The sequence below is a fragment of the Palaemon carinicauda genome, chromosome 22 (assembly GCF_036898095.1).
Source record: "Palaemon carinicauda isolate YSFRI2023 chromosome 22, ASM3689809v2, whole genome shotgun sequence".
NCBI classification, from domain to species: domain Eukaryota; kingdom Metazoa; phylum Arthropoda; class Malacostraca; order Decapoda; family Palaemonidae; genus Palaemon; species Palaemon carinicauda.
In genome coordinates, this window is record NC_090746.1 from 105,082,210 (window position 1) to 105,107,708 (window position 25,499).

The following is a 25,499-nucleotide window of genomic DNA, read 5'->3' on the forward strand; positions in this document are numbered from 1 at the left end:
TCGAATATATTTCTAGGATTCTTCACGACTCAATCACACACACACACACACACACACACACACACACACACACATATATATATATATATATATATATATATATATATATATATATATATATATATATATATATGTGTGTGTGTGTGTGTGTGTGTGTGTGTGTAGCCTATATATGTGAGTGTCAAACCAATAATACTCTTCTATAGAAATATTGAAAATAACTTTACGTATCGTCTACATCATTGCACATATGGGAACTATCTCAAGACAGTCACATGAAATTGTAGAGACTCATTTTATTTCCTTTCTTCTTGTAACCTAAAATACAAAACACAAAACCATACTTTTTTACCAGGAATGATGACACCGAACCTCTTTGCATGCCGTTATCATGAACCTCCTTATTTAAACTTTGCTTATGAATCTTGCAATAGTTCGAGAGAGAGAGAATTGTAGGAGAGATAGGAAATTATGTTGTTACCGTTCAACATAAATATCGATAGGTATGTACAGTATCTTTTACCTTCAGTGGACAGGTAAAAGTATATATATATATATATATATATATATATATATATATATATATATATATATATATATATATATATATATATATATATATGTATCCGTGTGTCTGTATGTATGATCTGCGTGTGTATGAGAGCGTATGAATGCAAGCATTTTTTATGATGGTGTACATCCATTTATTTTCTTGCAAAGTCGGGGGGGGGGGACTCAGAAAAGTAGTTCATGTTATTTCTCCATTTTATCGTAAAACTAACAGAGTTAAGTATGCATTCAGTATATCGTCTTTTGTTTATCTTCCCAACATGACATTAAAATAAAATATACTGTTAAATGATAATTTATTAAGAAAAATAAATATTTTCACATTCCAACATTCCTACCAAATGTATTGTTCCGCAGTCGGATGTGTCATTACACTACCAGCAGTGTTGCCGGATTTGGAGATTTATCCCTAGAATTGGGAGTTTATCCCTAGATCTGGGAATTTTGTATGTCTGATGGGGATATTCTGTACAAATTTCTGCAAATGATAAACAAATATGAGTAAACCTTCAGATTGTTGCAATTAGTTTCCTTGCACTTTTGAAGTACGGTGAGTAATTTCTATATTAGTAAAGCCTTAAGGATCCAAATAAAATATAGTTAAGGAAACGGGGATTTTTTTGGGTTCTTTTGGGGGATTTTTTTTTATAATAAGCCATCTGGCAACACTGACTACCAGCTGATACTTTGGAAAACAAGAACAGTTTAACTGTGGTTACGTTACGACATTTTCCGAAATTAAACACTCAAAATTTGACCAAAGGTTGGTACCTGTTATTTATATACTAGGTCAGGTATATTAGAATATCTTTAGAAATTTTTTCAAATAGAAATTGATAGATAAGTTTGTAGTTTGCAATGTTGGATAGCCCACCCTATTTTGAGTCTGCATTCATGGGGCCCCAAGACATTTTACCAATGGCATAACCTGGAAGGTGCAGATCATATTTGTTACCCACGTCTAAGTCTAGTTTATGACGAATGTTAGTTTCAATAGACTAGATCTTTCAGAATTTAGAGGATTCTTCAGTAAATATACGAGTCTCATTTCTAGCCAAATATATGAACCATATATTTTTCCTCCTCGCTATCTTGTGTTCTATGTATTTCTAACCATGATTTTTGGGGCAAACAACCCTTTCATGAGTTTGTGGGCCCCCTTATATAGACAATTATGTTGGACCCCTGTGGGAAACCTGGGCTTTTTGGGTGGGGAAATATTATAAACGAGTGATTTACAGGAGTAATACTGGTCAGAAATGCAAATTAAGTAGAAGATAACCAGTTGGAAAAATATATGGATCGTTTAGGGCCTAAATGGCTGAAAATAGGCCAAACATGATTATTTAACAATTTTGAGATTTGTGAAAGGGTACAGAACCTAGCAAACCTACCTAACCTAGTAGTTCCTAGGTCAAAACCCCTAGCCCGGGCCAAGCTCCCAGAACCCCTTCCCAGGTTACAACCCCTAGGCGGGGGGCAAGCTCCCGGACCCCCTTCCCAGGTCACAAACCTTCCAGTCATTTGTGCAGTTTTCCATGGTTTTATTATATGTCCAAGAAATTAATGTATAGAGAAGAAAAGGTTTGTTTTACCTATGTATACAGTACCGTTTTCCTAAGTGTGTTTTCCCCTCCCCAAACCTTTGGTTCCCACTGGGGATTGCCCTTTTTTTTGACGGATGTAGGTAGATATATATATATGTATATATATTTCACTAAGTATTTACTTACCTTGAAATAAGTTTTATTTTTGAAGAAAACGGGTTTTTTTAGTAGGAAAGCTCTCTCCGTCCGTAACTATAATAAAACCCAGTAAATAACATGATTTAACCAAATTTGACCTTCACTTCAATGGCAAACAAATAGAACAACCCGTTCAACTACTTGCTTCCCTACTACAGAATCACTAAATCTGGTTTTATTATAATTGAAATGAAGTCAAATTCGGTGAAATCACATTATTTACTACAAGAAAACATTTTTTCTGTTCAAAATGTTATATCTTAAATACAATGGTCTTTGCTCTACCGTGCATTCGCCTCGCTCGGGGGAAAAAAGAAAAACATCAAGCTTCTATGTACTGGCAAGGGGTAATGCCGCGTGCTAACATCATTGGTTGATTATTATTCCTTAGATAATTAATCCAGGTATATTTTTTAATAAAATCTAATGGTTCTTGCTTCGGCATGCGCTCTCTTCACTCGCGATAAAAGAAAAACATCAAGCTCCTATGTATTGGCAAGCAGTAGGCTATTATCCTAAATTGATTCCATCTACAGCTCTGGAAGTCACATTAGGTGGGCTGGGCATCCTAGTCTGCATAGGCTAGGTAATGGTCCTGCGCTCTAGGTTAGGTTATGATCCTGCATCCTTGGTTAGGTTAAGGGTAGTAGGCTACACATTCCTGTAATTGAGATAAGTGGTAGGGTAGGGAAAGGCAGTTATTACATGGGAGGGGGATGGAAAAACTTGAATGGGTGGTTTGCCCCAATATACATGGTTTTTAAATATTAAACTTAGCCGGTGAATATATAAATAGCTGACGTCTCCGACGGTCGACAGATTCCAAAAACTCGCGAGCGATCGCCATGAAGGTTGTCGGGTGTGCCCACCAGCGCCGACTATCGGCCAGATACCGCATATACTTCTCAACCAAACCAGTTCTTCTCTGTCGGTGGTCCAGACAACATTGGTTCCGCTCGCACTTGACCTCAAGTTTCTACCGATTGGTGAAGTACTTGGTTTTGGTTTTATTGCTTTCGCTGTGTTGGTTTTTTGCTTCAATAAAACTCTTGAAACCCTTTTTTGATTTTTGTTGATGAACTTGGCTTTCCTTTGGATTTTCTTTGGATTTTCATAATGGCTGACCCTTCTCCTGTCTATCGTAAATGTGCGAAAGACTGTAACAAACGTCTTCCGAAAGCTTCTATCGATCCTCATACTGTTTGTGCTAATTGCCGGGGTAAATCCTGTCAATTAGGAGATCGGTGTGAGGAATGTGTGGTTTTATCGGAATTCGAGTGGTTGGAGTATGAGAAATATACTCGGAAACTCGAAAGAGATAGGGTGAGAAGAAGCTCTAATAGATCTATAGATTTTTCCTCTTCCCATGCCCCTGAACCTAATCCTTCTCCTGTAGTGGTAGTTTCAGAACCCCCTATTGGCACTCATGAACCTTCAATGCGTGAAATGTTATTGGCTATTCAAGTGTTGGGTGAGAAGGTCGAAACCTTGGCATCGGACAGGAACCAGCTTATGTCCGACGTTAAGCTTTTAAAGGGTCAAAGTGGTAAAGTGGAAAGTCAAAGTGGAAAAGTGGAAAGTGCGACTAATGTGTTTTGTGTTGCGACGGAGGGTTCGTCTGTTCGTGCTTGTCGCTTACCTAGTCCGAGACCTCTTTCAAGCTCCCCTGCACCAGGGAGAAGGAATGTCGTAGGACTTAAGGGAGTGAGAGGTGTAAACCAACGTACAGACGTTCCCTCAAAGGTATCAGACGTTGCTCCTCCAGCACGTCCTTACCATAAGACGGGAGAAACTAATTTCTCCTCGTCTTCCGATGATTTGCCTCATAAGAAACCTTGACGTAAGGTTTCAAGACCCTTAAAACGCATGTCAGTCCCTTCAGGACAGGTCCAGCGTCCTGGCTGTAGTCATTGGGACAGCTCTGACCGTATTCAGTCATCGGATGGCTGTTCGCCTGTTAAGCATAAACGTGACGCTGAGTCCGAGGGTCTCGTTCGGTGCGATGACTTGCATGCACAGACGTTGCCGACGTCACGGCCCGTTTCGACTCCCGTTGACCCCAAGTGGAGTGTCTTACAAGACATGCAGTTGAAACTTTAGTCCTTAATGGAAGTTTATGAGCATGACCAGGTTCGTAAAGATCCTCTGCTTGCGGTTCGCCAGTCCGGCAAGCGTGACTCAGGTCTTCAACCGCCTAAGCGAGATTTGTCTCGTCATTTTGACGTTAGCGCTAATGTTATCGGTGCTGTTAAACGTGACTCTGATCGTGTTCCTCGTCAGTCACGTGACGTTGAACGTCATTTTCCGCAGTCACAGCGTGACGTTCAGCAGCAGTCACCGCAGTCCCGACGTGACGATCTTCGGCTGACTCCGTTGTCCCGACGTGACGTCGAACGACAGTCGCCGCGGTCGGGTGTTGTTTTTCAACCTCAAGACCTGCAGTCTGTGCAGTCCCGACGTGATGTCGAACGTCAGTCGCCACAGTCTGTTGTTGTTGTTCAGCCTCAAGACTTTGTCTTTGCAGTCTCGACGTGACGTCGTTACCTCTGCTTTTGCTGCGGCTCCTTCGCATATTGATATAGCCTGTCAATCGTTGCCTCCTCGGCATGCTTCTCCGTGTCGCGGGACTTTGCCTTTGTCGGATGATGTTCCTTTGGATGAGGAAGTTGTTGATCCCCTTCCTGCTGATGTTCCTTTGGGGACTCTTTCGGATGGAGAGGAGCCTAGGGTTGCTCAGCGATCCCTTGACTTTAAAAAGATAATGCTGATCTTTAAGAATCTGTTTCCCGATCATTTTGTTTCTGCTGCTCCTCGTTCTCCTCCATCTGAATTCACGCTGGGCCTGACTTCCTCGACTCCGTCGTTCACGAAGTTGGTGCTCCCTCGCTCTTCTAAGAGAGCTTTGCGTTTGTTGGGAGACTGGTTGATGTCCAGGAGGAATTTAGGGAAGTCCTCTTTTGCCTTTCCCCCTTTCAAATTGGCTTCTCGTGCGAGCGTCTGGTATGACACGGGAGAAGTTCTCGGCTTGGGGGTGCCTGCCTCTGCCCAGGGAGACTTCTCAAGCCTTGTAGACTCTCCTCGTCGTCTGGCCATGAGACGCTCGAAGGTTTGCTGGTCCTCTACAGATCTGGATTATCTCCTTAAAGGAATTTTCCGTGCCTTCGAGGTTTTCAATTTTTTGGATTGGTCCCTGGGAGCCTTGAGTAGGAAAGTCTCGTCAGCGGACAGGGATGTCTCTATTCAGATAATGTCTTGCATGGACAAGGCAATAAGGGATGGCTCTAATGAACTAGCTGCTACGTTCACAGCAGGGGTTCTTAAGAAGAGAGAGAGACTGTGTTCTTTTCTTTCTGCAGGGGTCACTCCTTGTCAGAGGTCAGAACTTCTCTTTGCACCCTTGTCTTCTGCTTTGTTCCCTCAACAGCTTAATAGAGATATCGCGGCGTCTCTTGTCCAGAAGGACACTCATGATTTAATGGCCACGTCTGCTCGTAAGGCTTTACCTTCGTCTTCTCATGTCAGCAGACCTAAGTTTGACACGCCAGCGGCAAGGTTTATCCCGCCTTTTCATGGCAGAGCTCCCAGTAGGGGAGGCTCTCGTGCCGATAGCAAGCGAGGCAAGAAGAGAGGATCTAAATCCTCACGTGGCAGAGTCTGACTGCCCACGTCCTCAGACAGCAGTAGGTGCCAGATTGACCAACTTCTGGCAGGCCTGGGAGAAGAGGGGTGCAGACCGGGAGTCTGTTTTGTTGCTGAAGGAGGGTTACAAAATTCCTTTTGTACGAAGACCTCCTCTGGTGTAAGTTCCGATAGACCTCTCTCCCAGGTATCGAGAGGAGACAAAGAGACAGGCGTTACATCTTCAGGTGTGTCTGTTGTTAGAAAAGGGGGCGGTGGTGAAAGTCTCGGACCTTCAATCCCCAGGTTTTTACAACCGTCTCTTCCTGGTTCCGAAGAACACAGGAGGTTGGAGGCCAGTGCTGGATGTAAGTGCTCTCAACGTGTTTGTTGTAAAAACAAAGTTCACGATGGAGACCACCAAATCCGTTTTGGCAGCAGTCAGAGAGGGCGACTGGATGGTCTCTCTCGACTTGCAGGATGCGTACTTCCACATTCCGATACATCCAAACTCTCAACATTATCTGAGGTTTATGTACAGGAAGGTGGTGTATCAATTCCGAACACTGTGCTTCGGCCTCAGCCCTGCTCCTCTTGTTTTTACGAGGCTCATGCGGAATGTAGCGAAGTTCCTACATTTATCGGGGATCAGAGCCTCCCTGTATTTGGACGACTGGTTACTCAGAGCGTCGTCCCGTCATCGCTGTCTGCAGGACCTACAGTGGACTTTGGATCTTGCGAAAGAGTTAGGCCTCTTGGTGAACATGGAGAAGTCGCAACTGACTCCATCCCAGACCATTCTCTATTTGGGGACGGAGATACAGAGTTGAGTTTTTCAGGCTTTTCCGTCTGCCAACAGGATTGAGCAGGCTTTGCTCAAAGTCCGTCTCGTGCAAGAGAAAAACCGTTGCTCTGTGAGAGATTGGATGAGCCTCCTGTGTACTCTTTCGTCTCTGGAACAGTTTATCTCTCTAGGGAGACTCAACCTGCGCCCTCTCCAGTTCGACCTAGAAATCCATTGGAACAAGGAGAAGACTTTAGAGACGGTCTCGATCCCAATCTCCGATCCAGTCAAGACTTGTCTAGCTTGGTGGGACAGCAATATAAGACTTTGGGAAGGTCTTTCTCTGGCAGTCAAGAACCCAAACCATGTGTTGTTTTCAGACGCATCGGATTTGGGTTGGGGGGCGACTCTGGACAATCTGGAATGCTCTGGTCTTTGGTCCGCAGACCAGAGGAGTCTTCACATAAACTGCAAAGAGCTGTTAGCAGTCCATCTAGCGCTAAGGAGTTTCGAGAGTCTGATTCGAAACAAGGTGGTGGAGGTGAATGCAGACAATACCACGGCCTTGGCTTACATCTCGAAGCAAGGAGGCACTCACTCCCACTCTCTTTTCGTCATCGCAAGGGACCTTCTCATTTGGTCAAAAGATCGAAACATCTCTCTTTTGACGAGGTTCGTCCAAGGGGAGTTGAATGTCTTGGCGGACTGTCTCAGTCGAAGAGGTCAGGTGATTCCTACGGAGTGGACGCTCCACAAGGATGTGTGCGAGAGACTTTGGATGACTTGGGGTCAACCCACCATCGATCTCTTTGCGACCTCGTTGACAAAAAGGCTCCCGACTTATTGCTCTCCGGTCCCAGATCCAGAGGCGGCCCACATAGACGCTTTTCTTCTGGACTGGTCTCACCTGGACGTTTATGCCTTTCCACCTTTCAAGATCCTAAACAAGGTGCTGCAGAAGTTCGCCTCTCACGAAGGGACCAGGTTGACGTTGATTGCTCCCCTCTGGCCCGCGAGAGAGTGGTTCACAGAGGTACTTCTATGGCTGGTAGACGTTGCAAGAAGTCTGCCATTGCGGATGGATCTCTTGCGACAGCCTCACGTAAAGAGATTTTATCAAAGCCTCCCCGCGCTTCGTCTAACTGCCTTTAGACCAGGGGTGGGCAAACTTTTCAGTGTAAGGGCCACATTAAAAAAAATAAAATTTCACTGGGCCGCATAGTATATTTTCCAGTATAATTGATATCTACAATGGCCAAAATATATTGTTTTCAAACTGAAAATGCAATAATTTTTAATTTATTAGCATTTTAAAGTACTGTAGACTAGAGGATTCCCATGAAACGCATTTATTTAGAAAAACAATTTAAAAAAAAAAAAAAAGCAAAGTAACTCTGTTTAAGAAATAGAAAAATAATATATTTTTATTAATCAATAATTTGCAGTAGAAGTTCAAGGTAAACATATAAATTAAATCCAAAAAGACATATTTTATATATTTAGGGAAAAACTTCACATGAAGCATATTTGCTTGAAAACAAAGTAACTCAATTTAAAGACAAGAAATATTTGTATTGATATTTTAAAGCAGTAACTTCACATGAAACATAAACATTTATTAGACAAGCAAAGTAGCTCAGCAACTGAGCAACAGAAGTATCAAAATGACTCGGTGAGAATGATGCAATTGACTGCAATCATTTACCAGTTTGTTAAAATTAGGTGTCAAGTGGCTTGTACTGATTCTTAACACTGACTGAAGATTCGAGTCTGTGAGAAGTGACCTGTTCTTTGACTTGTTAACTTTCAATATAGAAAAAGTCTGCTCACATATGTAAGTTGATGCAAATATCACAAACATCTTTCTTGCAAAATTTTTCAGATTTATAAACTTTTCTGAGTGCAGAGATGCATAAAACTCGACCAGTGGTTTATTTTCAAAGAGCCTCTTTAAAGAGTTGTCGGCTTGCAAATCAATCAGTTCTACCTGCAGTTCTTCAGCAGCTGTTTCAACGTCACAAATCAAACTGCCCTTCAATTGCCTTGAAATCGGCAAATCTTCTGATAAATTCATCTCTTAGAGCCGTCAACTGGTAACTGTATTTGTCTGATAGTGCTTGTGTAACAGTTCGTGTTTTCAACAGAGGAAAATGAACAAAGTTTTGCTCTTTAAGCTGCTTGGAAAAAAGTTGAAGTTTCAATTGTAATGCTTTCACTTCCACATACAATTCATGTGCAAATAAACCTTTGCCTTGTAGTTTTGTGTTTAACTCATTCAGCTTTTGCATAATGTCCACAGCAAATGCAAAATCACAAACCCATTCGTCACACTCCATTTCCCTTGAAAAGTCCCCGTGCTCTTATTAAGTTCACTGCACGCACCACTGGATCCATAACGTGTTTGAGTTTAAAAGATGATCTACAGAGGCTTTCTTGATGTATGATGCAGTGAAAAGACAACACACTGTGCGATGGAAAATCTTCTTTGATTTTATCATTCATCAAGGTCACAAGGCCACAGTGTTTACCTATGAGTGAAGGAGCACCATCAGTTGTAATACTTGCCAATTTATCCAGGCTTAATCTAGACCTGATTAGACTGTTAATGACACTATTGTATAAATATTTTCCAGTAACAGTGTCTTTGAGAGACTCCATAGATAACAATTCCTCTGTAATTTCGAAGTTTTCGTCAATTCCTCTGATATAAATGAGTACCTGGGCAGTATCCTGAATGTCATTACTCTCATCTAAAGCAATAGAAAACCACTGAAAACTAACACTGGCTGTTAACACCTGATCTTGAATATTCATTGCAATTGCATCTATGCGACGAACAATAGTTCTTCGTGACAGAGATATGGCTTCCACTTTAGATATGACTTCAGGACACACAACACTGACAGCATCAACCATGCAATCTTTAATAAATTCTGCTTCTGCAAACGACTTATTTTGTTTTGCAATTTTATTTGCCAATACAAAACTTGCCTTTGTTGCATTCCTTTGTAAAGATGAAGTTTTTTCAAACACATTTTGTTGTTTCTTCAAACTTTTCATCAGATCAGTTGCCTTCTTTTGCAGTTCTTGCTTTGATAAATTGCTTCCAAAGTTGGTGTGCTTGGTTTGAAAGTGCCGTTTCAAATTGTATTCCTTGAAAACAGCAACTGTATCATGACAAATCAAACATACAGGTTCAACTCCGACGTCAGTAAAGAAATACCTTTCAGTCCACTCTTTGTTAAATACTCTGCATTCGTCTTCAATTTTTCGTTTTTTAGAAGGCTTCGAATCATTCATTTTGGGTAAAGTTTGAAAGATAGTAAAAGCTGTGCTGAAATAAAATGTCCAACGTCTTCTTTCTCTGGAATCTGCCAGGACACTGAAATGATTGAATATAAGGCAATAAACTCGTTGACGCGGTAACAAAGTTACAAGGTGACCAAAACGTTTTGTACACTATCGAAATTTAATCTCACTGGCCACTGGTAGCAAACGTGTCCGATACACGCTTCACTCACGCATACGCCCATCCCAGATGCCGAACTGCATCTTTATTCAACGATGGCCAATTATAGATTAAAAAATGAATAAATAAAATAGAATAAGAAAATTAAAATCATGAAAAAATCTATTTCCGTCTGGTTGAAAAAAAATAATGAGTGAGAAAGGATGCAAATAAAATAGAGAAAAAATGCAAGATAGAGAGACAGAGATAAAAAAGCAGAGAGAAAGAGATAAAGAAGAGGTCAGGCAAGAGAAAAGCCCTTTTGTCCGTAACAAAAGGGCAGGGAAAGAAATAGAGTGAGCGAGAACAAATTTCCGATTACTTACATTCCAATTTTAAAATACTGGTTATCAAATCCTTTTGGACATTTAATATCCAATATTTGGAGGGCCGCATGAATTCCATTGGTGCGGCCCTCGGGCCGTAGTTTGCCCACCTCTGCTTTAGACTATCGAAAGACTCTCTAGAGCTAGAGGGTTTTCGAAGGAGGCAGCTAGAGCGATCGCGAGGGCTAGAAGATCCTCTACCATCAGGATCTATCAGTCGAAATGGGAGGTATTTAGAGACTGGTGTAAGTCCTCTATTTCCTCTTCCAGTGCCTCTGTAGCGCAGATTGCAGATTTTCTGCTTTATCTGAGAAACGGTCGCTCCCTCTCTGCATCCACCATTAAAGGCTACAGAAGCATGTTAGCTTCTGTTTTCAGGCATAGAGGTTTGGATCTTTCTAATAACAAAGATCTTCAAGACCTGCTTAAGTCTTTCGAGACTTCCAAGGAGCGTCATATTTCGACATGGTCCTACAATTCCTTATGTCAGACAGGTTTGAACTGTTCAATTGAGCCTCCCTGAAGGATCTTACCCTCAAGACACTTTTTTGGTGAGCTTGGCTTCGGCGAAAAGGGTTAGTGAGATACATGCTTTTAGCAAGAACATCGGCTTCTCCGCTAATAAAGCAGTATGTTCTCTTCAACTTGGTTTTTTGGCCAAGAATGAACTTCCGTCTCGTCCTTGGCCTAAATCATTTGAAATCCCCAGTCTTTCTGAGATTGTGGGGAATGAAGTTGAAAGAGTGCTGTGCCCCGTTAGAGCTCTTAAATTTTATGTATCCAGAACTAAACCGCTACGAGGTTGTTCAGAGGCTTTATGGTGCTCCGTTAAAAAGCCCTCTTTGCCCATGTCTAAGAATGCGTTGTCTTATTTTATTAGACTTTTGATTCGGGAGGCACACACTCATTTAAGTGAGAAGGATCGTAATTTACTTAAAGTCAAGGCTCATGAAGTTAGAGTGATAGCAACTTCGGTAGCGTTTAAGCAAAATAGATCCCTTAAAAGTATTATGGACGCTACCTTTTGGAGAAGCAAGTCGGTGTTCGCTTCATATTACTTGAAAGATGTCCAGACTCTTTATGAGGACTGCTACACATTGGGACCATTCGTAGCAGCGAGTGCAGTAGTGGGTGAAGGTTCTACCACTACATTCCCTTAATCCCAATATCCTTTTAATCTACTCTTGAAATTTTTAATCTTGTTTTGAGTTGTACGGGAGACTAAGAAGTCTTTCGCAATCTTTTTGATTTGGCGGGTGGTCAAAATATTGTTTCTTGAGAGCGCCCAGATTAAGGGTATTGATGAGGTCCTGTTATAGGGGTGTTCACCCTGGATATAGCAGCTCCTGGGAGTCTCTCAGCATCCTAAGAGGATCGCTGGGCTTCGTGAGGATAGCGGACTAATGAGGCAGAGTAATCATCAGAGTCAGCTTCCTTACCAGGTACCTATACTTAAGTTTGTTTTTTGAATATTTATCGAAAACTCTTGAGCATATACGCCTTTATTGTTTTAATACTGGTCTCTACCCACCACCATGGGTGTGAATCAGCTATTTATATATTCACCGGCTAAGTTTAATATTTAAAAATTATATTTTCAATATTAAACTTAGCCGGTGATCATATAAGCTGCAACTCTGTTGCTCGACAGAAAAACCTACGGTCAAAATACGCCAGCGATCGCGATGCAGGTGGGGGTGTACATCAACAGCGCCATCTGTCGAGCAGGTACTTAGTACTCCAAGTAAACAAAGAACCAATTTTCTCTCTGTCGGGCTACCGGCAAGACCTACTAATACGCTGTTACTAACTGGATTTGTTTTCACAACTATTTGGTGAAGTACACTATTCTAGTTTTGAGCTTTCGCTATGCAGGTGTTTTATCTTCATCTCAAAACTTGAACTCGTTTTGGATAGATTTAATTATGGTGACAAAGAGAGTATGGACTCTCTTTCACTTTTAAATGGCCGACCCTTCCCTTAGACGGAAGTGTGTTTAGGTTTTTAGTAATTTTGCTTAACACGTTATAGATCTATATATTTTATATCTCTCCGCCTTTATTAGGCCTCTTCGATTAACTTTCCATTTATTATAAACATATAAAAATAAATTTTTATGTTTTGTTTATATGCGACATTTCCTGATAGTAGTCGGTCCTAACTTGGAACCGAAGTTAATCAACGTTGAGCCCGTTATATCGTATTTAGCCTTTAAAGAATTTAAAACTTTTTAAATTTAATGTTTTATGAAAGAATTTCTTTGATAGTCTTCGTACTGTTTTCAAAGATGAACTAACGTTTAGTTTTTTAGACTACGCAGTTGTTGACGTTCAGGACGTTCAACATGCGCTCTATCGTTACGATAGAGAGAGAGTGTATCACGGTTTCACTTTGCAGTAAGAGTAAATCGATTCTGACGTTTCGTTCATTCTTTCTTAGCTTAAATGTTTTAAATTCTAAATTAAAGGAACTTTTTATTTGGAAAACCTTTCAGTTTTTTCCTTTAGTCAAATAACATGTTTTTTTGACGATATATAATTGGGCTCTTCTCTTAGGTGCGAAATCAAGAGAGAAAGAGAGAGAGAGATAGAGACGGAGGGAGAGAGAGGAGAGAAAACGTTCCGTTCAAGCGGGTAACGTTGTTCTCGTGTTACTCTCCTCCCTAGTCGCTGTACGGGGAAGAAGGTAAAACGTTTCTAGGGTTTTATTCTTGTCCCCAGGCTATGTGCGGTGAGAGATTGTAAACGTAGTTTATTTGAACTAGTGTTTAGTCTCTTTCCCAGCCACTGAATTTTTTATCTTTATATATGTTTTCTGTTTTTTGCTAGTATTAATGAGCTGCATTATACGACTGATTTCGCAATTACTACCTTTTAATGAAGGGTAGAATTGCGTGTTTCAGGTAGAAATCAGTAAAAGTTTCAATTTCAGTGAAATAAGTGCAAAACAGAAAATCGAAGTGATAAAGTGATATGCGCAAAGTGTTAGTGTTGCGTCCGAGGGTTCGTCTGTTCGTGCCTGTCGTTCACCTAGTCCGGGACCTCTTGCAAGCTCCCAAGCCCAGGGGAGAAGTAATGTCGAACGACTTATGGGTTCGTCAGGCCTTGATCAACGAACAGACGTTTCCCTCCGTGGTTTCGGGCGTATCTACCCAAGATCGCCCCACCCACACAAAGACGAGAGAGCCCATTTATTTCTCGTCTGCGGAAGAGGTTTCTCGTAAGAAACCATGGACCAAGGTCTCGCAGCTTATTAAGCGCAAGTCGGTCCCTTCCGCGCAAGTCCAACGGCCCAGTTGTAGCCACTGGGTCAGTTCGGACTCGCTGCAGTCTTCCGACGACTGCTCACCTCCTAAGAGAGGCAAAGCGGTACCGCATCAGGCAGTCACACCGTCTGTTGCCGCACCTGCTCCTGTAGACCCTAAGTGGTCTTTGCTGCAGACCATGCAGTCTCAGTTAACGTCATTGATGCGGGACTTTCGTGCGGAGAAGGTTGACACTGCACCAACCTCTAGCCTACAACCAACACGGTTGTGCGTCCTGTGGACGCTGAGGCGACCTTCTGCCGCACTCCAGCTGAGAGAGTCCCGCCACCCATGCGTTCCAGTGTACCCTGCCAGCCGCATGTTGACGTTCAGTAACGCACGGAACCTTCCGTTGACGTTCGCGAGGTACAACAACAGTCTAAGTTGTTTTGTTTTGACGCGGTGCGTCAACCTCCGCATTCTAGAGTTGTTTTGACTGCTCAGTATAGACAGTCAAAGCAGTCTCGAGTAAACACTGTATGTCCTCACGCACCTGTTGTGGTTGACAGTTCAGTTGTTGACAGTTCACAGACTGTCAAGCAGTTACATGACGTTGCCTTCTGGTCTGCTACTAATGCACCAGTGCTGTATGTCCTCACGCACCTGTTGTGGTTGACAGTTCAGTTGTTGACAGTTCACAGACTGTCAAGCAGTTACATGACGTTGCCTTCTGGTCTGCTACTAATGCACCAGTGAGAGACTCACTGAGATAACCTAGCTTTTATCGGACAAGGTTCCTGTAGATGAGAAAGTGCTGTTCTCCCTCCTACTGATATTCCCTTGAGGACTCTGTCATTTGGAGAGGAGCCTTAAGCTGCTTAGCCTCCTATGGACTTTAATTAAATCATGATGATTTTTTAAGGATCTTCGTCCGGATCTTGTAACTGCTGCTCCTCGTTCGCCTAAACGTCAGAACTTACACTAGGCCTAGCTACTTCGAAGCCGTTGTTTTTAAGCTAGTGCTCTCTCGCTCTCCTAGAGAGCGTTACGTTGGCTAGGCGACTGGTTTTTGCACCAGGAGGAGTTTTAGGGATACAGCCTTTGATTTCCCTTCTTTTAAACTGGCTTATAGAGCGAGAGTCTGATAGGACACGAGAGAAGTTCTCGGCATGGGAGTTCATGCCTCTGCCCAGATAGACTTCTCAATTCTGGTAGACTCGCCCTGGCGCCTAGCCAGGAGACGCTCCAAGTTGTTTACAGGTCAACTTCTCAACTTTTGTCGAGCCTTTGAAGTTTTGCTGTACTATTATGTCACATATAACAAGGCTTTCAGGGATGGTAAATGGTTCCGCCTCAGTCGCTAACCCCGTCTGTTGCCACACCTGCTCCCGTAGACCCTAAATGGGCTTTGCTGCAAGACATGCAGTCCAAGCTTGCGTCCTTGATAGAGGACTTAAATGCGGAGAAGAACCTTCTGGCCAACAACCTTCCAACCGGTTGGTTGTGCGCCCTGTTGACGCTGAGGTAACCTACTCGCGTCTGCCAGTTGAGGTGGTTCCTCCTTCTGGCTAACAACCTTCCAACCGGTCGGTTGTGCGCCCTGTTGACGCTGAGGTAACCTACTCGCGTCTGCCAGTTGAGGTGGTTCCTCCACCAATGCGACCCAGTGTGGGTTGCCAGTCGCACGTTGACGTTAAGCGACGCTCGGAGGTGGTTGTTGACGTTCAGGACGTTCAACAACCAGCAGAGGTGACTTGTTGTGACGCAGTGCGTCAACCTCAGCAACCCGGTAGGGTGTTGACTGCACAACCCAGTCTAGACAGTTTCGGGTTGACGCTGTACTTCCTCGCACACCCATGGTTGTTGACAGTTCACAGACTGTGCAGCAGTGCCATGATATTGCGTCCGGCTCCGTCACGCATCCACCAGTGCGACCGGATTCAGCGAGTCAGACGTTGCCCACTCCGTTGCCGTTTCCTCATCAGTTTCGGATGAGGAACCCTCTGATGAGGACGTTGCTGAACAAGACGATCAGCCCCCAGCCCTGCTATCCATCCAGAAGATGCTGAAGAAGGAACGCTGCCCAGTCAGGCTGTGGATGAGTCTGGTAGGGACACTGTCATCCGTGGATCACACCTCCGTCCTCTTCTATACCATCTAGCTTTTCACTGGAAAAAGGACAAGACGCTAGAAGCGGTCTCGATCCCGGTTTCCGGAAAGATAAAGTCTTGTCTGACTTGGTGAAAGGACTATATCAACCTTAGAGAGGGTCTTCCCCTGACTGTTCAGACTCCCAACCACGTTCTCTTCTCGGACGCATCGGACGTAGGCTGGGGTGCGACATTAGACGGTAGGGAATGCTCGGGATTATGGAACTCGAGTCAAAGGACAATGCATTTCAACTGCAAGGAGCTACTGGCAGTACGTCTGACCTGGAAAAGCTTCAGGTCTCTCCTTCAAGGCAAAGTGGTGGAGGTGAACTCGGACAACACCACGGCTTTGGCGTACATCTCCAAGCAAGGAGGGACCTACTCTCTGACATTGTACGAGATCGCAAGGGACCTCCTCACCTGGTCAAAAGGTCTAGACATATCACTAGTAACGAGGTTCATCCAAGGCAACTTGAATGTCATGGCAGATTGTCTCAGTCGGAAGGGACAAATAATTCCAACAGAATGGACCCTCCACAAGGATGTATGCAAGAGACTTTGGGCCACCTGGGGCCAGCCAACCATAGATCTCTTCGCAACCTCGATGACTAATAGGCTCCCAATATTTTGCTCACCAATCCCGGACCCAGCAGCAGTTCATATAGATGCCTTTCTACTAGATTGGTCACATCTAGATCTATATGCATTCCCTCCGTTCAAGATTGTCAACAAGGTACTGCAGAAGTTCGCCTCTCACGAAGGGACAAGGTTGACGCTAGTTGCTTCCCTCTGGTCCGCGAGAGAATGGCTCACCGAGGTACTTCGATGGCTAGTAGACGTTCCCAGAACACTTCCCCTAAGGGTGGACCTTCTACGTCAGCCACGCGTAAAGAAGGTACACCAAGGCCTCCACGCTCTTCGTCTGACTGCCTTCAGACTATCGAAAGACTCTCGAGAGCTAGAGGCTTTTCGAAGGAGGCAGCCAGAGCGATTGCTAGAGCAAGGAGAACATCCACCCTTAGAGTCTACCAATCGAAGTGGGAAATCTTCCGAAACTGGTGCAAGTCAGTATCCGTATCCTCGACCAGTACCTCTGTAACTCAAATAGCTGACTTTCTCTTATATCTGAGGAAAGAACGATCTCTTTCAGCTCCCACTATCAAGGGTTACAGAAGCATGTTGGCATCAGTCTTCCGTCACAGAGGCTTAGATCTTTCCAACAATAAAGATCTACAGGACCTCCTTAAGTCTTTTGAGACCACGAAGGAGCGTCGTTTGGTTACACCTGGTTGGAATTTAGACGTGGTACTAAGATTCCTTATGTCAGACAGGTTCGAACCGCTACAATCAGCCTCCCTGAAAGATCTCACCTTAAAGACTCTTTTCCTGATATGCTTAGCCACAGCTAAAAGAGTCAGTGAGATTCATGCCTTCAGCAAGAACATCGGATTCTCATCCGAAACGGCTACATGTTCTACAACTTGGTTTTCTAGCCAAACACGAGCTGCCTTCTCGGCCTTGACCAATATCGTTCGATATTCCAAACTTATCGTATGGTTGGAAATGAACTAGAAAGAGTCTTATGTCCTGTAAGAGCTCTTAAGTTCTATTTAAAAACCTTTACGAGGCCCGTCTGAAGCTTTATGGTGTTCAGTTAAGAATCCATCTTTGCCTATGTCAAAGAATGCTTTATCCTATTTTATCAGACTGTTAATACGAGAAGCTCATTCCCATCTGAATGAGGAAGACCAAGCTTTGCTGAAGGTAAGGACACACGAAGTTAGAACTGTCGCAACTTCCGTGGCCTTTAAACAAAATAGATCTCTGCAAAGTATAATCGACGCAACCTATTGGAAAAGCAAATCAGTGTTCGCGTCTTTTTATCTTAAGAATGTCCAGTCTCTTTACGAGAACTGCTACACTCTGGGACCATTCGTAGCAACGAGTGCAGTAGTGGGTGAGAGCTCAACCACTACAATTCCCTAATTCCATAACCTTTTTAATCTTTCTCTTGAAATGTTTTATTATTGTTTTTGGGTTGTCCGGAAGGCTAAGAAGCCTTTCGCATCCTACTTGATTTGGCGGGTGGTCAAAGTCATTTCTTGAGAAGTGCCTAGATTAGAGGTTTTGATGAGGTCCTGTTGTATGGGTTGCAACCCTTGATACTTCAGATCCTAGGGGTCGCTCAGCATCCTAAGAGGATCGCGAGGCTCCGTAAGGAAGACGTACTTAAAAAGGCAGAGTAATTGTTCAAGTCGACTTCCTTACCAGGTACTTATTTATTTTATGTTTGTTATTTTGAATAACTGCTAAAATGAAATACAAAATACTTAACTCATAATAATGTAAACATGTAATGCTGGTCTCTACCCACCCCCCTGGGTGTGAATCAGCTTATATGATCACCGGCTAAGTTTAATATTGAAAAATGTTATTTTCAATATTAAACTTACCCGATAATCATGTAGCTGTCAACTCCGTTGCCCGACAGAATTCTATGGAGGGATACGCCAGCTATCACAATACTAGAAGGGGGTGTACTTACCAGCGCCACCTGTGGCCAGGTACTCAAGTACTTCTTGTTGACACCACCTCAATTATTCCTCTGTCGTGCTTCCGGCAAGACGTTCTGGGATACGCTTATGGTCTTCGAGTTTATTCACGGCTAATTGGTGAAGTATTCTCTCAGATTAACGGCTGTCGCTTTACTGGAAAACCTTCTTATATTAGCTAGATAGCTTTTATATAGTCACTGATTAATGGTTAACGATTTTTGCTTGTTTTTGGAACCCCCTTTGGCTAACTCTTTGGATTCAAGATGTCTGACGTTTCGCAAGCCCCCTCCCATAGACGATGTAGGTCTTGCAATAGGCGTATTCCGAAGGCCTCGGTAGATCCTCACACCGCTTGTTCTGACTGTAGGGACAGGCCCTGTCAGTTAGAAAATCGATGTGAGGAATGCGCCGGACTTTCGGAATTGGAATTTGTCCGTCTTTTGAAATATTCAACTAAGTTAGAGAGAGGTAGAGTTAGGAGGAGTTCTTCTCACTCTTCACTGTTTTCCTCACCTCATGATCCCCTACCTTTTCCTACCCCTGTAGTGGCTACCCCCGAACCTACTGTTTGCCCTCCGCCTGATATGTCAGTTGTTTTGCGTGCTATTCAGGCTTTAGGCGATAAAGTAGAGTCAGTGGTAAGTGACCATAAGTCTCTGATGGCCGAAGTTAAAGAACTGAAGGTCAAGAGTGCAGTGGGTGGAGTTAGTGCCAGTGCTGTGACTAGTGCTAGTGTCAGTGCAGTGCCAAGTGCTAGTGTTAGTGCCAGTGTGGTGCGTGAGGATTTTTCTGTGCGAGCCAGTCGTCCTCCCAGTCCGGGACCTCTTGCAAGCTCCCAAGCCCAGGGGAGAAGCAATGTCGAAGGGCATAAGGGTTCGGCAGGCCTTGTTAGGCGCACAGAATTATCCTCGGTGGTTGCGGGCGTGTCTTCCAAAGACCGTCACTCCCACCTGCAGACGATTGAGCCCGTCTTTATCTCGTCCGCTGATCAACTGTCAGGGAAGAAACGTTGGTCTCAGGTCTCGAGACCGCTTAAACGTAGAGTCCAGTCCGCGAGTGCTCAGCCAGGTTGCAGTCATTGGCTCAGCTCTGACTCGCCTCAGTCATCTGTCGACTGTACTCCGCCCAAGAGGAGTAAGGTTCTGCCACAACAGAGCTCGACTGTTAAGGCTTTACCTCAGTCTACTGTCGTTTCTGCCGATCCCAAGTGGACTCTGCTTCAGTCCATGCAAGCACAGCTTTCGGACTTGATGCGTGAGTGTCGGGCTGAGAGTGTTGCACCTCCGCCTCCGCCTACACTCCCTCCGCCTGCTCTCACTCCGCCTGCGCTCGCCCCGCCTGCGCTCGCTCCGCCTGGTCGCAGCACCATCTGCCAGGCGTACGATGTTGAGCCACATTCTGAGTTCGCTGTTCCTAGTGGTGTTCAGCCTCAGCCTTCTTTAAGGCAACCTTTACTTTGGGATCAGGAGGATTATTCCACTCTTCCTCCGCCTCCCCTTGCTGCTCCACCAGTGGTGCAACTCTCGGTTGAGGTACAACAACCTCTCCCGTCCATGAGTCAGTCTCCTCAGCTCTCGCTGCAGCGAGCTCAACCCTCCTCAAGGCAAGCTCCTCTACACCCTGGACTTGCGCCTCAGGAGCCTCAGCTTGCGAGAACTTTACCTTGTTCTGCGCAGCCTCAACCTCATCATGCTCCGCTCATATCACAGGAACAGGAACTTGCTACTCCGCCTCCGTCCACCGCTCAGCAAGCGCAATCCTTGGGTTCAACCTCTCATGCTAGGAGTCAACCTCCTCCACCCATGCGCCTTCCTTCTGCTTCGTCTGTTGTTCAGCCTTTGCAGTCTGAGCCTCAGGTTTTCCCTCAACAGTTACTTGAAGAGGAAACCACTGTGATTGTTCCTACCCGTTCTGACTCTGCGGTTCAGCATTCTTGTCCCATCTCTTCGCTACACTCTGGTGATGAGGTGTCGGATGATGAGGAGGCACACCTGGATCCCTCATCAGACGTGGACGAATCCAAGCTTTCTCCACAGTCTATTGATTTTCGTAAGGTCTTGGCTCTACTCAGGGAGATTTACCCAGACCACTTTGTCTCTGCTATTCCCCGCTCTCCGCCATCTGAGTTTTCGCTGGGCGTTCAACAAGCTAAGTCCACCTATACTAAGCTTGTCCTAGCTAGATCCTCTAAGAGGGCTTTAAGGATCTTAGGGGAGTGGCTGCAGTCTAAACAACACCTTGGCAAGACTTCCTTCATGTTCCCTCCAACGAAGCTCACTTCGAAAGCGAGCGTTTGGTATGCCACAGGGGAAGCACCAGGCTTGGGAGTACCTGCCTCTGCCCAGGCTGACTTCTCAAGTCTGGTAGACTCGCCTCGGAGAACTGCTATGAGGCGCTCGAAGGTTTGTTGGACCTTCTCAGACCTGGATCACTCACTGAAAGGGATGTTTAGAGCATTTGAAATGTTCAACTTTCTCGACTGGTGCCTGGGGGCCCTCAGCAAGAAAACCTCTCCTGCGGACAAAGATTCTGCCATGCTTTTAATGTCCTGCATGGATAAGGCTATCAGAGATGGATCGGGTGAGCTAGCGTCGATGTTTGTATCAGGGGTGTTGAAGAAAAGGGAACAACTGTGTACCTTCCTTTCCGCCAGCATTACACCTTGCCAACGGTCACAACTCCTTTTTGCTCCGCTCTCGAAGTTCCTCTTTCCCGAAGAGCTAGTTAAGGACTTGTCTGCTGCCCTGATACAAAAGGATACGCACGATCTTGTAGCCTCATCGGCTCGTAAGTCTAAGGTTGCTACCTCAGTCCCCAAGACTTATCGCTCCCCAGTGGCTGATACCCCAGCTACGAGGTTCATACCGCCCTTTCGTGGTAGAGCCCCCAGCCGAGGAAGCTCCCGTCCAGACTCTCACAGGAGCAAGTCTAGGAAAGGATCCAGGACATCTAAAGGAAAAAACTGACTCTCCGCTTCTCCAGACAACAGTAGGAGCCAGACTCAAGATCTTCTGGCGAGCCTGGGAGAAGAGAGGTGCAGACGCACAGTCTGTCAGTTGGCTGAGGAACGGTTACAGGATTCCATTCTGCCTCAAACCACCTCTGACCACATCGCCCATCAACCTCTCTCCCAACTACAAAGAAGAGGACAAGAGGCTAGCATTGCAACAGGAGGTGTCGCTACTTGTGCAGAAGAAGGCAGTGGTTATAGTCCGGGACCATCAATCCCCGGGCTTCTACAACCGTCTCTTTCTTGTGGCCAAGAAGACAGGAGGTTGGAGACCGGTGCTGGACGTCAGCGCTCTCAACGAGTATGTCACCAAGCAGACGTTCACGATGGAGACGACCAAGTCGGTCTTAGCAGCGGTCAGACAGGAGGACTGGATGGTCTCGTTGGACTTGAAAGATGCATACTTTCACGTTCCTATTCATCCAGACTCCCAACCTTTCCTGAGATTCGTTTTCGGAAAGGTTGTCTATCAATTCCAAGCCCTGTGTTTTGGCCTAAGCACAGCTCCTATGGTCTTTACTCATCTGATGAGGAATGTAGCAAAATTCCTACACTTGTCGAACATCAGAGCCTCCCTCTACCTAGACGACTGGCTGTTGAGAGCCTCCTCGAGTCGTCGTTGTCTGGAGAATCTCAATTGGACTTTAGACTTAATCAGAGACCTAGGTCTATTAGTCAATATAGAGAAGTCTCAACTCATTCCCTCCCAATCCATTGTGTACCTGGGAATGGAGATTCGGAGTCAGGATTTTCGGGCTTTTCCATCGGCCCCCAGGATAAGCCAAGCCCTAGAGTGCATCATGAGCATGCTGAAGAGGAGCAGTTGCTCAGTGAGACAGTGGATGAGTCTCACAGGGACCCTCTCATCACTGGCCCTGTTTGTCGAGCTAGGGAGACTCCACCTCCGCCCTCTTCAATTCCATCTTGCAGCTCATTGGGACAAGGGTTCGACTCTAGAAGCAGTCTCTATCCCTATCAACCAAGAGATGAAGACCACTCTCCTGTGGTGGAAGCACAACCTCCTTCTCAAGGAGGGTCTATCATTGGCCATTCAGACCCCCAATCTTCATCTCTTCTCAGATGCATCGGACTCGGGCTGGGGTGCAACCTTGGACGGACGGGAATGCTCGGGAATGTGGAACGAGGAACAAGGATTACTCCACATCAACTGCAAGGAGCTGCTAGCAGTTCATCTAGCCCTGTTGAACTTCAAGTCCCTCCTGCTAGGCAAAGTGGTGGAGGTGAACTCAGACAATACCACAGCCTTGGCTTACATCTCCAAGCAAGGAGGGACCCATTCGAGGAGCCTATACGAGATCGCAAGGGACCTCCTCATTTGGTCAAGAGGTCTAAACCTCACTCTGGTCACGAGGTTCATTCAGGGCGATATGAACGTTTCAGCAGATCGCCTAAGCAGAAGGAATCAGGTCATTCCCACGGAATGGACCCTCCACAAGAGTGTGTGCAACAGACTTTGGACCTTGTGGGGTCAACCTACCATAGATCTGTTTGCCACCTCCATAACCAAGAGACTTCCGCTGTATTGTTCCCCTGTTCCAGACCCTGCAGCAGTTCATGTGGATGCTTTTCTACTGAACTGGTCCCATCTCGACCTGTACGCATTCCCTCCGTTCAAGATAATAAACAAAGTTCTGCAGAAATTCGTCTCGCACGAAGGGACACGGCTGACGCTGGTTGCTCCCCTTTGGCCTGCAAGAGAATGGTTCACAGAGGTACTTCAATGGCTAGTCGACTTCCCCAGGACTCTACCTCTAAGAGTGGACCTTCTACGTCAACCTCACGTAGACAGGTTGCACCCAAACCTCCACGCTCTTCGGCTGACTGCCTTCAGACTGTCGAAAGATTCGCTAGAGCTAGAGGCTTTTCGAAGGAGGCAGCCAGTGCGATTGCCAGAGTAAGAAGGGTTTCCACTCGTAGAGTCTACCAGTCTAAGTGGGAGGTCTTCCGAAGCTGGTGTAGAGCCAATTCAATATCCTCTACCAATACCTCTGTGATCCAAATAGCTGACTTCCTTCTACATCTTAGGAATGAGAGATCCCTTTCAGCACCTACGATTAAAGGATATAGGAGTATGTTGGCTTCAGTTCTCCGCCACAGAGGTTTGGACCTGTCTTCCAACAAGGACCTTCAAGACATTCTTAAGTCTTTTGAGACGTCTAAAGAACGTCGTCTTTCCACTCCAGGCTGGAATCTAGACGTAGTCTTAAGGTTCCTTATGACATCTAGGTTCGAACCTCTCCAGTCAGCTTCCTTCAAGGACCTTACCCTCAAGACTCTTTTTCTCGTTTGCCTTGCAACAGCTAAGAGAGTCAGTGAGGTTCATGCCTTCAGCAAGAACATTGGTTTCACAACCGAATCTGCAACATGTTCTTTTCAGCTTGGATTCCTAGCAAAGAACGAGCTTCCTTCACGTCCTTGGCCTAGATCTTTCGAAATACCTAGCCTCTCCAACATGGTAGGTAACGAACTAGAGAGAGTTCTTTGCCCTGTCAGAGCTCTCAAATATTATCTTAAGAGGTCTAAACCTATTCGAGGACAGTCAGAAGCCTTATGGTGTGCCATCAAGAAACCCTCGAGACCCATGTCCAAGAATGGGCTTTCGTATTATATAAGGCTTCTGATCAGAGAAGCACATTCTCACTTAAAGGAGGAAGACCTTGCATTGCTGAAGGTAAGGACCCACGAAGTAAGAGCCGTAGCTACTTCGATGGCCTTTAATAAAAACCGTTCTCTGCAGAGCATAATGGATGCAACCTATTGGAGGAGCAAGTCAGTGTTTGCATCATTTTATCTGAAAGATGTCCAGTCTCTTTACGAGAACTGCTACACCCTGGGACCATTCGTAGCAGCGAGTGCAGTAGTAGGTGAGGGCTCAGCCACTACATTCCCTTAATCCCATAACCTTTTTTAACCTTTCTCTTGAATACTTTTATTGTTGTTTTTATGGTTGTTACGGTAGGCTAAGAAGCCTTCCGCATCCTTGGATTTGGCGGGTGGTCTATTCATTCTTGAGAAGCGCCTGGGTTAAAGGTTTGGTAGAGGTCCTTTAGTAGGGGTTGCAACCCCGTGTACTTTGGCACCTTTGGGTTGATTCAGCCTCCAAGAGGAACGCTGCGCTCAGTAAGGAAGACGAACTTTAAATAAAGAGGCAGAGTAACGGTTCTATTCGACTTCCTTACCAGGTACTTATTATTTCATTGTTATTTGAGATAACTGTTATATGAAATATGGGATACTTAGCTATCCTTTAATCTTGTACACTGGTTTTCACCCACCTCCCTGGGTGTGAATCAGCTACATGATTATCGGGTAAGTTTAATATTGAAAAATGTTATTTTTATTAATAAAATAAATTTTTGAATATACTTACCCGATAATCATGATTTAATCGACCCTCCCTTCCTCCCCAGAGAGAACCAGTGGACCGAGGAATAATTGAGGAGGTGTCAACAAGAAGTACTTGAGTACCTGGCCACAGGTGGCGCTGGTAAGTACACCCCCTTCTAGTATTGTGATAGCTGGTGTATCCCTCCATAGAATTCTGTCGGGCAACGGAGTTGACAGCTACATGATTATCGGGTAAGTATATTCAAAAATTTATTTTATTAATAAAAATAACATTTTTTATTAATAAAATAAATTTTTGAATATACTTACCCGGTGATCATATATTAAAGGACCCTCCCTTCCTCCCCAATAGAGACCCAGTGGACCGAGGAGAAAATTGGTTCTTTGTTTACTTGGAGTACTAAGTACCTGCTCGACAGATGGCGCTGTTGATGTACACCCCCACTTGCATAGCGATCGCTGGCGTATTTTGACCGTAGGTTTTTCTGTCGAGCAACAGAGTTGCAGCTTATATGATCACCGGGTAAGTATATTCAAAAATTTATTTTATTAATAAAAATAACATTTTTCAATTTAAAATAAATTTTTGAATATACTTACCCGGTGAATATATATAATGA

The 25,499-nt window shown here is 44.7% G+C and overlaps 1 long non-coding RNA gene across 1 annotated transcript in view; it reads left to right on the forward strand.

The window, feature by feature from the left end:
• Positions 1–1,273: 1,273 nt before the first annotated feature.
• The window catches only part of LOC137616671 (uncharacterized), a 52,192-nt gene continuing 27,966 nt past the window's right edge, over positions 1,274–25,499 (forward strand). The window contains exon 1 of the long non-coding RNA XR_011039469.1: positions 1,274–1,333. This is a non-coding gene — a long non-coding RNA (uncharacterized lncRNA). The remainder of the gene's footprint in view (positions 1,334–25,499) is intronic.